The sequence below is a fragment of the Oncorhynchus kisutch genome, linkage group LG22 (genome assembly GCF_002021735.2).
Source record: "Oncorhynchus kisutch isolate 150728-3 linkage group LG22, Okis_V2, whole genome shotgun sequence".
NCBI classification, from domain to species: Eukaryota; Metazoa; Chordata; class Actinopteri; order Salmoniformes; family Salmonidae; genus Oncorhynchus; species Oncorhynchus kisutch.
Window position 1 is genome coordinate 10,340,556 of NC_034195.2, and position 14,636 is coordinate 10,355,191.

Here is a 14,636-nt window from a genome sequence, read left to right on the forward strand (position 1 = left end):
CACTGACCCGTCTACCTGATTTAACACCACCTTGGTAAAAACACGGTTGTGCCTCAACATAAATTCAAAATGGGTACATTCAAGACTGTTGAGCCTCACTACCATGTTTTCCCACAACCGCTCAACTTCCATCCCTGGCAAAACTTGCCCCCCACACTTTCTCCGAAGCAGGCGCCCTGACCTTCCTGGTAATAAGAGCCCAGTATAAGGCCCTCACCTGGGTAGAGGATAAGGCTTGCATAGACTCCCCACATTTCACCTGCATCTCAGGCAAGGTCTCTAAGACTCCATTACTCAAATGATTGTCCAGCAGCCTCACCCACTCCCCTGGAACACACTCCTTTATCCTCTCATACATTCTCAACACCGTCCCTTTCCTGACATCCTCATCGACACCCCAGACAGTAACTAAGATCGCCTGATCAGGCAGGAACCCTGGCACCACCTCATACCTAAAGTCCCTCAGTCTTATCATACCCGCCTTCATTATCACCTTACTCTCCAGCATCTCTCCCTCAGATTTCAGCACTGTGTTCAGAAAAACCTGTATATTCAAAATCACCCCAATAGAGTCAAACTCACCGCCCAGGCTCTGAACACCTCCTGGTAAAACTAAGGCACCTCTGCATATATGCAAGGCTTAAAACACATTAACAACCCATAATCTCCACAACCTCCACTCCTATGCAACCAATGCTGAAAAACTCCTTCCACCCCTGACCCTCCTCCCCATACAAAAACCGTTGCACTCTCTTAACCCTGGCTTTTAACTTCACCTCCAGATCTATTAATCTCAACCCACCCCTATCATAATCTGCTATCATCACATCATGAGCAATCTTCACCCCCTTCCCACCCCACAGGAAATTAAACACTAAATTATTAATTCCCTTCAGAATCCATACAGGCATGTCCATAACCCCTAAGGTATACACACATTTTGACATCAACAATGCATTCACCACCACCACTTTCCCCCTCAATTTTAATTTCCTTTGTTTCCAGTAATTCAAAGTCGTCTTTATTTTATTAATCACCCCTGTCCAAGTTAAGTCCCTCGCCTCCCGCTCATCTACCCCAATATTCACACCCAAAATTCTCACATGCCCCTTAACAGTCTTAAAAGGAATGTTGCATGTAGACATAACAGTATCATCAGCACATAACATTTGAGACTTTTCTACATTCACCTTAGCCCCAGAAGCTCTCCCATACACATCAAAACACTTCAGACAATTCACACTCCCTCCATCCCACACAGTACAGGTGGTATCATCAGCATAATGATGCAGTACACTGACGCTTCCCCCCGGGAGGTCCACTCCATGCACTCCTCCATCACGCTTTACAAACACCTCTAAACGCTCTACTGAGATGCTGTATAGCAATGCAGACAATGGACAACCCTGCCTAACAGACCTGCCCAGGGGAAAGGGATCAGTTAGCACAGCATTACATTTAACTACACTGCAAGCTGACCCATACAAAAGCTTCACCCATTCTTTAAGACGAGGCCCGAACACAAATCTTGCCAAGGCCTCTAACAGGAACCGATGCTCCACCCGATCAAAGGCTTTATTCAGATCTAGACAGAGCACCGCCCCACCCACTTCCCCCCATCTGCTTCAATACATCCCGGATAGTGCAGAGGGTGTCCACTACATCCCGCCCCCGGAACTCCATAGGCCTGAGTAGGTGCTGTGATGCTTCCCATCACCTTATTCAACCTATTGGCCATTATCTTAGCAAGCACCTTATTGTCTGAGTTCAAAAGAGTTATTGGTCTGTAGTTCTCTCATTTCAGTCTGCTCCCCTTCCCTTTGTATAACACAGTCAACACACCCATAGCTAAAGATTCAGGGACTACCCTCTTCTCCTCCATACACACATACACACGCAGCATCAGTGGGGCCAGTATGTCACTAAACTCACGGTAAAACTCTGCAGTAAGACCATCTGAACCCGGGCTCTTATTCAAGTTCAGGCCCAAGATAGCAGCTTTAACCTCTGCCAATGTAAAATCAGCATCACACATCTCTACATTCTCAGTCGACACCCTAGCCTCCACTGCGTCTAGCACTCTTCTCATACACACTACCCCGCCCGACGTAGATAAGCCTTTATAAAAAGAATGCACTGTATTCAAAATACCTTTCAGATCTGTCACCCTCTCCCCCCTCTCATTTAACAGCTCAGTTAGAAAACTATTTTCCTGCTTCCGCCTTTCTAACCCCAGAAAAAAAGCAGTATTCCTCTCCCCCTCCACCACATACTGTGCTCTACTCCTCACCACTGCCCCCATACACCTGTGCCTCCCTCACCCTCAGGTACTCTAGCATCATAGCCTGGACAGTTTTCTACCTTTTCTAACTCCAATAACAGGCAGGATTTAAGAATCCCCTCCTCCCTCCTCCTTAACACATTTGCCTGTCTTGCACTAGATATTGCCAGCCGCTTGAACTACCCTTTTAATCCTTCCCACCACACACTCACATCAGACTCAAATAGAGGATCTGACACGACGTCATTCACACTCTTTCACTGCTGCCTTAAACCCCTCATCCTTCAGCAGACTGGCATTAAGACACCACAAACCACCCCCCCTCCCCTCCCCTGATACACCCAGCCGGAAAAGCAGAGCATCATGGTCACTAAAAAATGTGTGTGAATACTCTACCCCCGCAACCAAGTGCGCAACCTCTCTATGAGCGAGACACAAATCTATACGTGACTGCTTGAGCTCACCCCTCACCACTTGTCTTCGAGAGAACACCCGCTTATCTGGATTCCTCTCCCTCCATATATCCACCACATCCTCATTCCGCATTATCCTTAATAGCGCACCCCAAGATGAGTCAGAGCCAAAATGTGCGCTACTTGAGGCATCAAGCCTATCCATCCATACATTAAAATCCCCAACAAGCAGACGTAGAGTACTCGTACAATGTGTATGCTCCTAATAATGAAATTGAGAGAAGGGTTATGTTTATGTCTATGGGGGGATTATGTGGGAAGAACTGTCGGCTTGTTGGGGATTTTAATATATGGATGGATAGGCTTGATGCCTCAAGTAGCGCACATTTTGGCTCTGAAAAGTGAAACTTACTCTCACCATTCGATCCACAGTGTCAGCACATAAACTTAAATTAGACAACATTATGTTTCACCAAAATAGCTACCCCACATGCCCGCAGTCCCATTACTCACATACATTTGTCCATTCCATCTCTGCCTTACATTATCCATATACGGCTCAGTCCAATGAGTCTCCTGTAGACATAATATGTCCGCAGAGAAGGCTTCCAACATGAGCGCTAGCTTTTCTTTGCTACGAAGTCCATTGGTATTGATAGATACAACTCTCACCATTATGAATATAAAGAGGAGAGGATGAATACAGTCCATCATGATTGATCTTTTACCTTTTTCTTCTTGATTATCATGTTCCTTTTACTATCCCTCCGCAGAGATTGTATGTACTCCATCTCTTCCTCCGTCAGCTCTTCTTCAGACCCTGTACGTTTCTAAGAGTCATCCCTTGCAGGATCTACCACCCTAGAGGAGCCTCCCTGGACTTCAGACACAGTCGGGATCTCCAGTTCACCCCCAGAATCCGTAGCCAATGCCTCTCCATGTGCTTCTTCTTCAAACCACTCTACCCCCCCTCCTCTCCACAAGGAACGCCCTCCACCTCCACATCGTCTAGGCTTAAACTTTTCTCTCCATCCTTGGATGCCTCCTTTCCTACAGGACAAGGCCCCGTCTCTACTTCATCCTCCGACTGCCTCTGGTCTTCTTCGCCCTCCATCTCTCCCTGGGACTGCTCGCTCATGCCGATCTCCTCCCCAGTTCCCTCCACCTCGCTCTCCTCCACGACACTATTTCCGCTGAAGACCTGTGATGCCAAGTCATAAGCACCTTCACCATGGGAACAGGAGCACTGCGCAACCAACACAACCGCGCTCTCTTCTCCCAATGCACTCTCGTGCATAATGCCCCTGCTCACCACACTTATGACATGCGAAATCAGGGCACTCACGTAACACGTGCCCTGGCTGGATACACAGCCTACAGACCTTGACCTGACGATTGTGTATCACTCTGAAATACTCAGCCCCTTCCATCGTTTCAAATTTGGCCGAATATGGCAGCGAGCGCACAGTGTCTGTGAACTTTACTTTGCAGAAGCGCGTCCCATCTGCAATGTCCGTTCCCGGCCAGTAGACCCTTTTCACCAGTGATATAGCAGACACACCCCATGCTCTTAGCCGTTCTGTGATGGCCTCGTCTGTAATGTATACTGGGAGGCTTAAGAAGGATACAACCATCTCATCAAGCGATAGGTCCTTTGCCATGATTCGACAGCTCCGGATTTTAAATCCATCCATCAGTTTTTCCTTCCCTCTCGCACTTGACAGCGTCACTTCATATCGTTTTTCATCTTTAACCCGACATCCGCAGACCAGTCCACAAACTTCTTTAATCCCTCTCAATAACTCCATCATTGTAATTTTCTCCTCTCCCATAATTTCCACAGCCACTGTTAAATTATTTTCATACTTTTGCGTCTGTCTTGTTGTAGCGCCATTATCCATGTTTCCTTTGTTCGTCATCTTTTTGCCAGCATGGGTCAAAGCCATTGTTTCCATCCCAAAAAAACGAAAGTCCACCAAACAGCAATATGCTGCTGGGGAACAACCCCAAACTTAATCAATTCACAAAAAAGAGATTGTACTTCAAAAAGCTCAAAACTCAAACTCTCTGGAGCAAACACTCAACCTCAGCTCAATCACTCACACCTACCCAACAACGGGTGCGTACTCAGGCCGGTATGGTCGTAAGGGAGACATTTTTTCTTGGTGCACTATATAAAATCAAAGTGAGTCTGATGTTGCATTTTCACCATTTAGATAAGTATCTTTTTGTCACTCAAAAAGTGGAAGAAATTGCATATACTGTAGCCATCACTTTGTAGCACAGATCGTTGGATGAAATACAAACTAACCTTGCTTACTTATTTCAAAGCGAGGGCCTTGTGGGAAAAAACGGACAAAGAGTTTAATCTTGTGACTAGGGGGCAGTATTTTCATTTTTGGAAAAATAACATTCCCAAAGTAAACGGGATATGTTGTCAGGACAAGATGCTAGAATATGCATATAATTGACAGCTTAGGATAGAAAACACCCTAAAGTTTCCAAAACTGTAAAAATATTGTCTGTGAGTATAACAGAACTGGTATTGCAGGCGAAAGCCTGAGAAGAATCCAATCCGGAAGTGCCCAATAGTGAATGGGCTATCAACCAGATTACTTTTTCTACGTATTCCCCAAGGTGTCTACAGCATTGACGTAGTTTTATGCCTTCATGTTGAAGAATACCCGTAAGCGGCTACATTGTGTAAGTGGTCACCTGATGGCTCTCAGAGTGATTCTCGTGTAAAATACAGAGGTAGCCATTTCTCCAATCGGTCCTACTGAAAAACCAATTGTCCCGGTGGATATATTATCGAATAGATGTTTGAAAAACACCTTGAAGATTGATTATAAACAACGTTTGCCATGTTTCTGTCGATATTATGGAGCTAATTTCGAATATTTTTCTACGTTGTCGTGACCGCTATTTCCGGTCGATTTCTCAGCCAAACGTGAAGAACAAACGGAGCTATTTCACCTACAAAAATAATATTTTGGGAAAAAAGGAACATTGGCTATCTAACTGGGAGTCTCGTGAGTGAAAACATCCGAAGCTCATCAAAGGTAAACGATTTAATTTGATTTCTTTTCTGATTTTCGTGACCAAGTTACCTGCTGCTAGCTGGACATAATGCTATGCTAGGCCATTGATAAACTTACACAAATGCTTGTCTTGCTTTGGCTGTAAAGCATATTTTGAAAATCTGAGATGACAGGGTGATTAACAAAAGGCTAAGCTGTGTCTCAATATATTTCACTTGTGATTTTCATGAATAGGAATATTTTCTAGGAATATTTATGTCAGTTGCGTTATGCTAATTAGTGTCAGTCGATGATTACGCTCCCGGACCCGGGATGGTGTGTCACTAGATGTTAAATTCCACAAGTCAGTGATGCTGATGAAATGATGCAAGAGCACTCCCTCGTGGACAAAAAGCTTACAGCACCTGGTATTCCCAGGCGGTCTCCCATTCAAGTACTAACCAGGCCCGACCCTGCGTAGTTCCCGAGATCTGACGAGATCAGGCGTACTTTAAAAATATATATATATATTATAAAAAAGTTTCAATTACAATATTTTATCAAATGTACAATACACAAAAACCAAGACTAACATAGGCAGGTGAACAATTCACCTCCTATCAAATCAAAGAACTCAAATAAATAAAATACAACAAAAACTAATAACAACATAACAAATTCTAATCTCACAAAGCAGGCATGTTGAAATCAACTCCCGAACAACTATAAAACCAAAAGGAAATTAACATACCAATACTTTAAAAAATTATAACTAATTCTTCCACCATCCACCCTTCAAATCAACCCACTCCCCTCCACAAAAGCTTCATCAAAACATTCCCTTCCATAACAATGAAACATATCTATATGCTTCTTAAACAATACTACATAAATATCCCACACCCTTACCCTCTTCCCCTCAAAAGAAACATAATTCCTCCTACAAAAAATAGCATACCTCACAAAACTCAAAGCAACATTCAACAAAACAACATTAACACCCTCACATTTACCAGCCACGCCAAATAACACCAATTCATTCCACACATATTTTTTCAAAATATCACCCCTCCAGTTTCTATGTATCATTCCCTTTACCTTACAAAATAAATATTTTAACACCTCACATTCCACAAACAAATGCAGTACATGACATAAGTCACATTCTCTTTTTATTTCCCTATTGATTTGATGTAAAACCACCTTTGTATATATACGATTATGCCTTATTTTAAAATCGTTACTTTCACATTCCATACTATTATATTTTACAATTAAAGTTTTCCATATCTTTTTTTATGTCCAAAGTTGGAAAAATTCCTTTCCAAACTTTCTCCGCAGCTGGCCTTTTCACATTTTTCTCTAACATTATTTTATAGAATCTTTTCACCGGGATACTAGATAAATGAGTCAAAAATAGCTTCTTCAGGAAGAAAACCTGGAATTACCTCATATGTGTAATCTTTTATCTGTCTAACACCTGCACTCATGAATACTTCACTATATTTAACACCCTTTCTTTGTACTTAATTTTCTCATTCAGAAAAACAGGATGATTCATAATTAGGTCAATATGCCCACACTCATAATACACATTAGGCAACAACTCTGCCCTTGCATTTAGCACTTCTTTATACAAATCTGGTACCTTTTCACACATTTTTCTTTTAAGACCCATCAACAAACCATTATCTTCACATCCACCACTCTCATCCAAATAGACTTTGAAAAAATGTTTACAGCCATAATCTAAGCTGTCATACAAATATTTCTTTACTGTTTTTATCCTCTTAGCTTTTCAAAATCTCTTAGCTTTTCAAAATCAAAATCTACAAGTTTTAAACCTCCATCATCATAGTCTGCTATCAATGTTTTCTGCGCAATTCTAACACCTTTACCATCCCATATAAAATTAGACACCACATTATTCAATTCATTTAGAGCCCACTCTGGGAGCCCAACTCCCAAAACATTTACTACAATTACTTGACCGTTGAACTTTAATTTTCAATTTTTCCAGAAATTCAAAGTTAGCTTGATTTTATTGAGGATTCCCGTCCAAGTTATATCCCTTGCCTCTTTCTCCTCTACACCAATATTTACTCCCAGCACCTTCATAAAATCCTTAGCTACCTTAAATGGAATCTCACACTTATTTGCATTGATATCCCCAAAAAATATAATTTCCGTCTTCTCTATATTAACTTCAGCCCCCGATGGCTTACAATAGATATCTATGATTTTCATCATGCTTTCAATGCTACCTACATCCTTCACAGTACAAGTAGTGTCATCAGCGTACTGATGTATAACACTGACACCACCATCTGGGATTCCAACACCCCTCACCTCTTTGTCTCCAAGTATTAAAACAGCTAAAGGTTCCGTAGAAACACTGTACAATAGAGCTGACAAAGGACAACCCTGCCTTACTGACCTCTCTATAGGGAAAGTATCTGTTAACACTCCGTTACATTTAACACAACTTGTTGCTCCGCTATACAACAAGTTAATCCAAGATACAAATTTTGGTCCAAAACCAAACCTCTCCAAAGTCTGTAGCAGAAAACTATGTCCCACTTTATCAAAAGCTTTCTTAAAATCTTAACTTAAAACTATACCACCTTCATTTTTCATTTGATTAACAACATCTCTAATTGTACAAATTACATCGGCAACATCTCTTCCAGGTATTCCGTAGGCTTGTGTTGATGTAATAATACTTCCAATCACCTTTTTCATCCTATTAGCTAAAACTTTAGTCAGTATTTTATAATCTGAATTTAGAAGACTAATAGGCCTATAATTTTCTAACTTTAACCTACTGCCTCTATTTTTAAATAAACATTCCAATTGACATAGACTCAGGAATTTCCTTATTCTCTTCCATATACTGAAAAACATTCAATAAAATGGGTGACAAAATATCCACAAAAGCTTTATAGAATTCATTTGATAAACCATCCAAACCTGGACTTTTATTTCCTTGAGTGTTCTCAATTGCTTCCTTGATTTCCATAATTGAAATCTCTTCATCCCACATCATTCTATCTGCCTGAGATACTTTGGCACTGATTTTCTCCAACACTTTTTCAACACACACTTTATCCACATCATTCTTTTTATAAAGATTTCTGTAAAAGGATTCAACTGAATCTATGATGTCAACAAAATCATTTATGTTTACACCTTTTTCATTTTCCAATTCTACAATATAACTCTTAAATTGCTTTCATTTTTCAAGCCCCAGAAAAAAGGAAGTACATTTCTCTCCCTCCAAGGCGTACTGTGCCTTACTCCTAACAATAGCACCTAAACATTACTTTTTTTCTTCATAAAACCCTAGCTCTGCATGGATTTTCAAATAGTTCACAACATCATAGTCTGGATCAGCATCAGCCTTTTCAAGTTCATGTATCATCCTATTTCTACACATTTTTCCTTCTGCTTATCTACACGGTTACGATTTTTAGAGTACCTAATACTCCTGTTTTTTACTTTAACTTCCTCCCACCATAAACACACATCCTCGTTTAAAACCTCTTACAGCTCCCTGCCAACTTTGTGCAATTTCCACCTGAAGACATACCCAAATCTAACAGCCTGTAGCTCAGGCACAGAACCAAGGATATGCATATTCTTGGTACCATTTGAAAGAAAACACTGAAGTTTGTGTACATGTGAATTGAAACAAACATTCAGATAGGATGATGGGGACAGTTTCAGTGAAAAATATAAGAACGAAACAGTACATGTGCAAATTTTCAGAATGATAACTTCCAAAATTAGTGTACTACATGACATTTATCATGATGTCACCCAGGTGTCCCACACAAGTAGCCCAAATGTACCCAAGTGGCCAAATTGGTGAAGGTATACATTTTGAAACAAATAACTATATACAAAATACCAAAATGGTATTCTAACACACCCCCCCAAACAAATTGAGAAAAAAAATGAAACAAATCATTATTGATTAAAAAATATATGAAAAAAATATATATACACATTTACAAAATAACATGGGTAACTATTTACACACAATTTGGAAGACCCTCAGTCCTCTATCAAATCAAATATATTTATAGCCCCAGCCTAAAACGCCAAACAGCAAGCAATGCAGGTGTAGAAGCACGGTGGCTAGGAAAAACTCCCTAGAAAGGCAAAAACCTAGGAAGAAACCTAGGGAGGAACCAGGCTATGAGGGGTGGCCAGTCCTCTTCTGGCTGTGCCGGGTGGAGATCACAGTGGTTGTAGAGGGTGCAACAGGACAGCACCTCAAGAGTAAAAATGAACAGTTTAGGGTTCCATAGCCGCAGGCAGAACAGTTGAAACTGGAACAGCGGCAAGGCCAGGTGGACTGGGGACAGCAAGGAGTCATCATGCCAGGTAGTCCTGACGCATGGTCCTAGGGCTCAGGTCCTCCTCCGAGAGAGAAAGAAAGAATTAGAGAGAGCATACTTAAATTCACACAGGACACCGGATAAGATTCCCATTCGGAGTCAGTGTCACTGTGAAAGAAAATGTTCAGTTAGAATAGTTTCACATATGAGCCCTGTATCAACAGGTATAATAATAATGTAATGTATAATGTAGAGAGTTGAAGGTTGAATATATTAGGTTGAATATATTATTATATTACCTGCTAGATCTACTGTCTCTTTTACATTTTGACATTTCAGCTAGATCTACTGTCTCTTATATTATGACAGACCAACTAGATCTACTGTCTTTATTATATTACAACAGACCAGTTGTGTCTGTCTCCATTTCACTTTGGCCATTGATGTGGTCCTGCCCTCTCCTCAACAGCCTCAAATAGGCTATTTCATGTGGGTTGAGGTGGGGCGGCTGACACGCGCATCTCACATTTCATGACATTACATGTTTATATATTGCATCTAAAATATAAAAAAATCACAAATAATATTTCATATTATTAAGGGCATTAGCATGATAAGAACTTACCAGTCCAAAACGATGTCCTCTCCCATTCAAAAAATATTCCTACAACAATCTCTGTCTCACCTTCCCAATAAATGTATTCTAAAATTGTGTGTACATCTGTATATCTAGACTTAGATTTAGCTTTCCCTGACTTAGTCACCATAATGATTGATATACAGCTGAATCTGCGCGTTCACCAAACAATTCAGTGCGTAATATGCACTTCTCCTTCCGGTATGAAACTTCTATAGCGAATGACTCACTTTACACTGAAGCTTACTACATGGGTTGGTCTTGCAACACATAAACATGGCATATTGCAGTTTAGCTCAGCTCATTGGCTATCTACCCAGCTAGATTTCAAGAAGATCAGTGGTCATTGGGTTAAAAGACAGTCCATCAACGAAACAGCGGGCAAATCATTGGTGCACAATGATGTCATGACTTGTCTTCAAATCGTTTTCTTTCAGTCAATACGTCCCGTGAAATGGCCCATCAGGTTTGATTGTGTTACAAACAAACCAGTTGATTGCAGTGAAACCAAACATGACTGGAAAAGTCACGTTCTGTGTGGATTATTTACCTGGAATGTGTCGTCGAAAATGGAATGAGACGGAATTCATGACACAAGCGGTTCACAAAATGTTTCGTGTTAGGCTATAAAAACGGATTTTATCAAACAAAAGATCATTCATTGTGTAACAATGAGCATTGGAATTGTGAACAGACGAAGATCGTTTATTTTAATGCAGTTTGGATTATGTTACGCCTGTGCTAGTTAAAAACTTTTATTTATGGGGCTCTATGCTCAGATAATCGCATCGTATTATTTCGCAGTAAATCCTTTTTTAAATCTGACAACGCAGTTGGATTAGCAAGATTCTAGGCTTTCTAACCATGTGAGACACTTGTATTTTTATGAATGTTTAATATGACTATTTATGTAGCGATCACCTTATGTTGTGGAATTTCAGCCCGCTGGCGGGTTCCGTGCGCAGAGGTTAATTACCGAAAGAAAATCTCTCCCCAAAATCTCCCAGAAGGTGACATAAAACTCCTGTGGAAGCCCATCGTAACCTGGCACCTTATTGGTGGGTAAACCCCGCAAAGCAGCCTCAACTTCCGCAAGCTTGAAAGGGCGATCGAGATCAGAGGCTGCCTCCGGGGGAACGTTTTTCCTTAAAAACCCCAAAAAGACACGTTCTTTCGAACCATCTATGTCCTTCTCCCTAAAGGATTCTTGGTAGAAAGTGGACTCTGCTTCCACCATCCCCTTTGGGTCAGAAACCCCCCCCCCCCTTCTGTTCGCAACTGAGCAATAACTGATTTGGCACGGGCAGCTTTAATCTGTTAAAAAATATATGAGCTGCTAGCCTCACCAAACTCAAACGTGTCTCTTTGACACCTGAAGAGAAAGTCCCTGACCTTCCCCTGAAAATACAGCCCCAACTTCCTTTTTAAACCCTCCATCCTCTCCACACACCCTTATTCTCAGCTGACACCAAGGCAGTCAGCTCTCCCTGAAGCCAGTGAAAAACCTTCCTATCTGCTTGGGCCTTAGCGCCACAGTGCGAAATGGCCAGGGTGCACACATTGCGCTTTACGCACTCCCACCATTCAACTAGGGAACCAAAAAAAGGCTTGAGATCCCCCCCCATATCTCATAATGGGATTTAAAAGCCTCCCTAAAAGAAAGATCCGCCAAAATTTTGGAGTTTAATTTCGAAAAACCAAATATCGGCACGTCTACCGAGAACACTACCTGAACTTGGCAATGGTCAGAAAACCAAACCGGAGAGACAGTGACTTGCGAGATTAGCACAGATATAGGTAAAAAAATATCTGTACGACTACGGGAACCCATTGAGTTTGCCCATGTCATACCCTCCCCAATGGGGTCGCAGACTCTCAAAGAGTCCTATAAAGAAAATTCTTTAACCACAGAAACCAAATAGGGTAGGCTAAAGTCCCCAGTGCCTTCAAAAGAGACATTGAAATCCCCGCCCAAAACCACAGTTCGATTAGTAACACACACATCTGGCAGAGCCAAAAAATGATATTTTCTACCTCGAGGTTCAGCAGGAGCATAAATGTTAATAAAACGAAACTTCGCCCCTCTCCAGTCTGCATCAACCACTAAAACCCTCCCCTGTATGACAGAAAAAGAACCCACCACACAAGTCCCTATCCCCAAACATAATCCCCACCCCAGAGGAGTGCACCCCCCTATCCCCCATCTGGACTCTCCTTTCGCCCACCCCCTTGTAAACACAGAAACATCCCCCATGTCCCTTAAATGAACCTCTTGTAAAAAACAAACCTGGAAGGAGACACAGGAAAGGTACTGAAACACCCCTCCTCTCTTCCCCCTATCCCTTAATCGCCTTACATTCACTGTTACAACTGTAAAAAAAAACATACCAATGAAGAAGAAACTAAACAAGACCACCCAGCATCTCTATACAGTCTGTCAGATAGGAGCCTCCCCCATCCCGAAGCCACTCACCCCTTCCAAGTATAGGTCACTGTTCGGCGTGCCTGGTGCCATGAAAGAGCGTTCAGGGCTGGAAAAGTCCACACAGGTTAATACCTGTCCACAGACCTGTGATGTTTCCCCAGGACTGGAAGAGTGGTCTTCCCTGGACAGTACCTGTGCACAGTCCATTGAACCCTCCTCAGGATTGGTGTCCATCTCCAAGGTCCCAGGAAGCTCAGGAACAAAACAGGCCTCAGTCCCCTTCGTACAGACCTCCTTTACTGCACTTTCCCCCGGGGCTTTTGCCACCTCCGCTGCCGCCGCTCGAATTTCCTCAAGAACCTCCTCTATTGGCCATAGGGGAGATCCCGCCGCGCCTTCCTCAGGGCCATCGCCGGCTGCCTCAGCATAGGTCCATTGTCCATTGTCTATACAAATGGCCCTGCTTCCCACAGCCATTGCAGACTCGAGCCTCCCTGCAGTTGGCTGCACTGTGACCTGGTTTCCCACAGTTTCTGCACTTCAGCACGTTGCACCCCGTGGCCAAATGATCGAAGCTACGGCAGTGTCTACAAAAGCTTGGTTGGCCTGAATAAAACAGGTACCCCCGGTCCGCTCCAATGGAGAAAAAGGCTAGTGGGTGAACCAACTTATCAGCTCCTTCCGGATCCGTGTTCAGTGTGATACGGAACTGTCTCCTCCCTGACCAGATGCCATACCCGTCCTGTAGGTACCTCACCCCGGGACTCACTTTTCCAAACCGGCCTAGGAAAGCCCCGATGCTGTCATCCCCCACATAGGGGTTGTAAATGTGTACGGTGATGACCTTTAAATCCAACTGGCACAAGGGGTAAACCGGAAAGTTTGAGAACGGCTCACTGGCTGCCTTCTCTTTGCAGGTGTCCATACATCTCCTGTACAAGGCCTCACTGTTTAGGGACAGGTCATAGCCCTCCGCCTCCATGTTCCGCTGCAAGCAGTAAACGTTCCCTGGGTCCACCCTTAACCCTTCAATGATCACCATCCTGATGAACCATTCTCTGTTCCCAATTTTGCTGGCCCTTGTTCTTCCAACCGAATTGCAACGTATTGCACAGTCCAGCCCCTCTGGCTGACTGTCGATCCTGCCCTCCGGCCATCGGCTTTTAACTAAGAGTGTTATGGCACCTCTGTACCCAACCTGATCTTAGCCAAAAGGCAGAGAAGCGATAACCCACAAATGGAACCCTGCATCCGCCGGGCACCTGGGGGTAAGGGCAGACCTCAGCGGTTTGGCAAAAGCTGTCTCCTCCCCACCCAACGTTTCCCTGGCGACAGGCAGGTGTTTTTTTTTTTAAGTCACCAATGCGTCTTTAAGTCACTAGCTCTTCACGCCTAGTCCGTCCGTCGTCGGACTTGAACTCAATTGCCCGAGCGACTACTTTGAGTGGAAAAATACACCGGTCAGCCGGATTGAAGTCAAACACCTGAGCAAAAAGTCTCGGCAGCGTCATCATCTC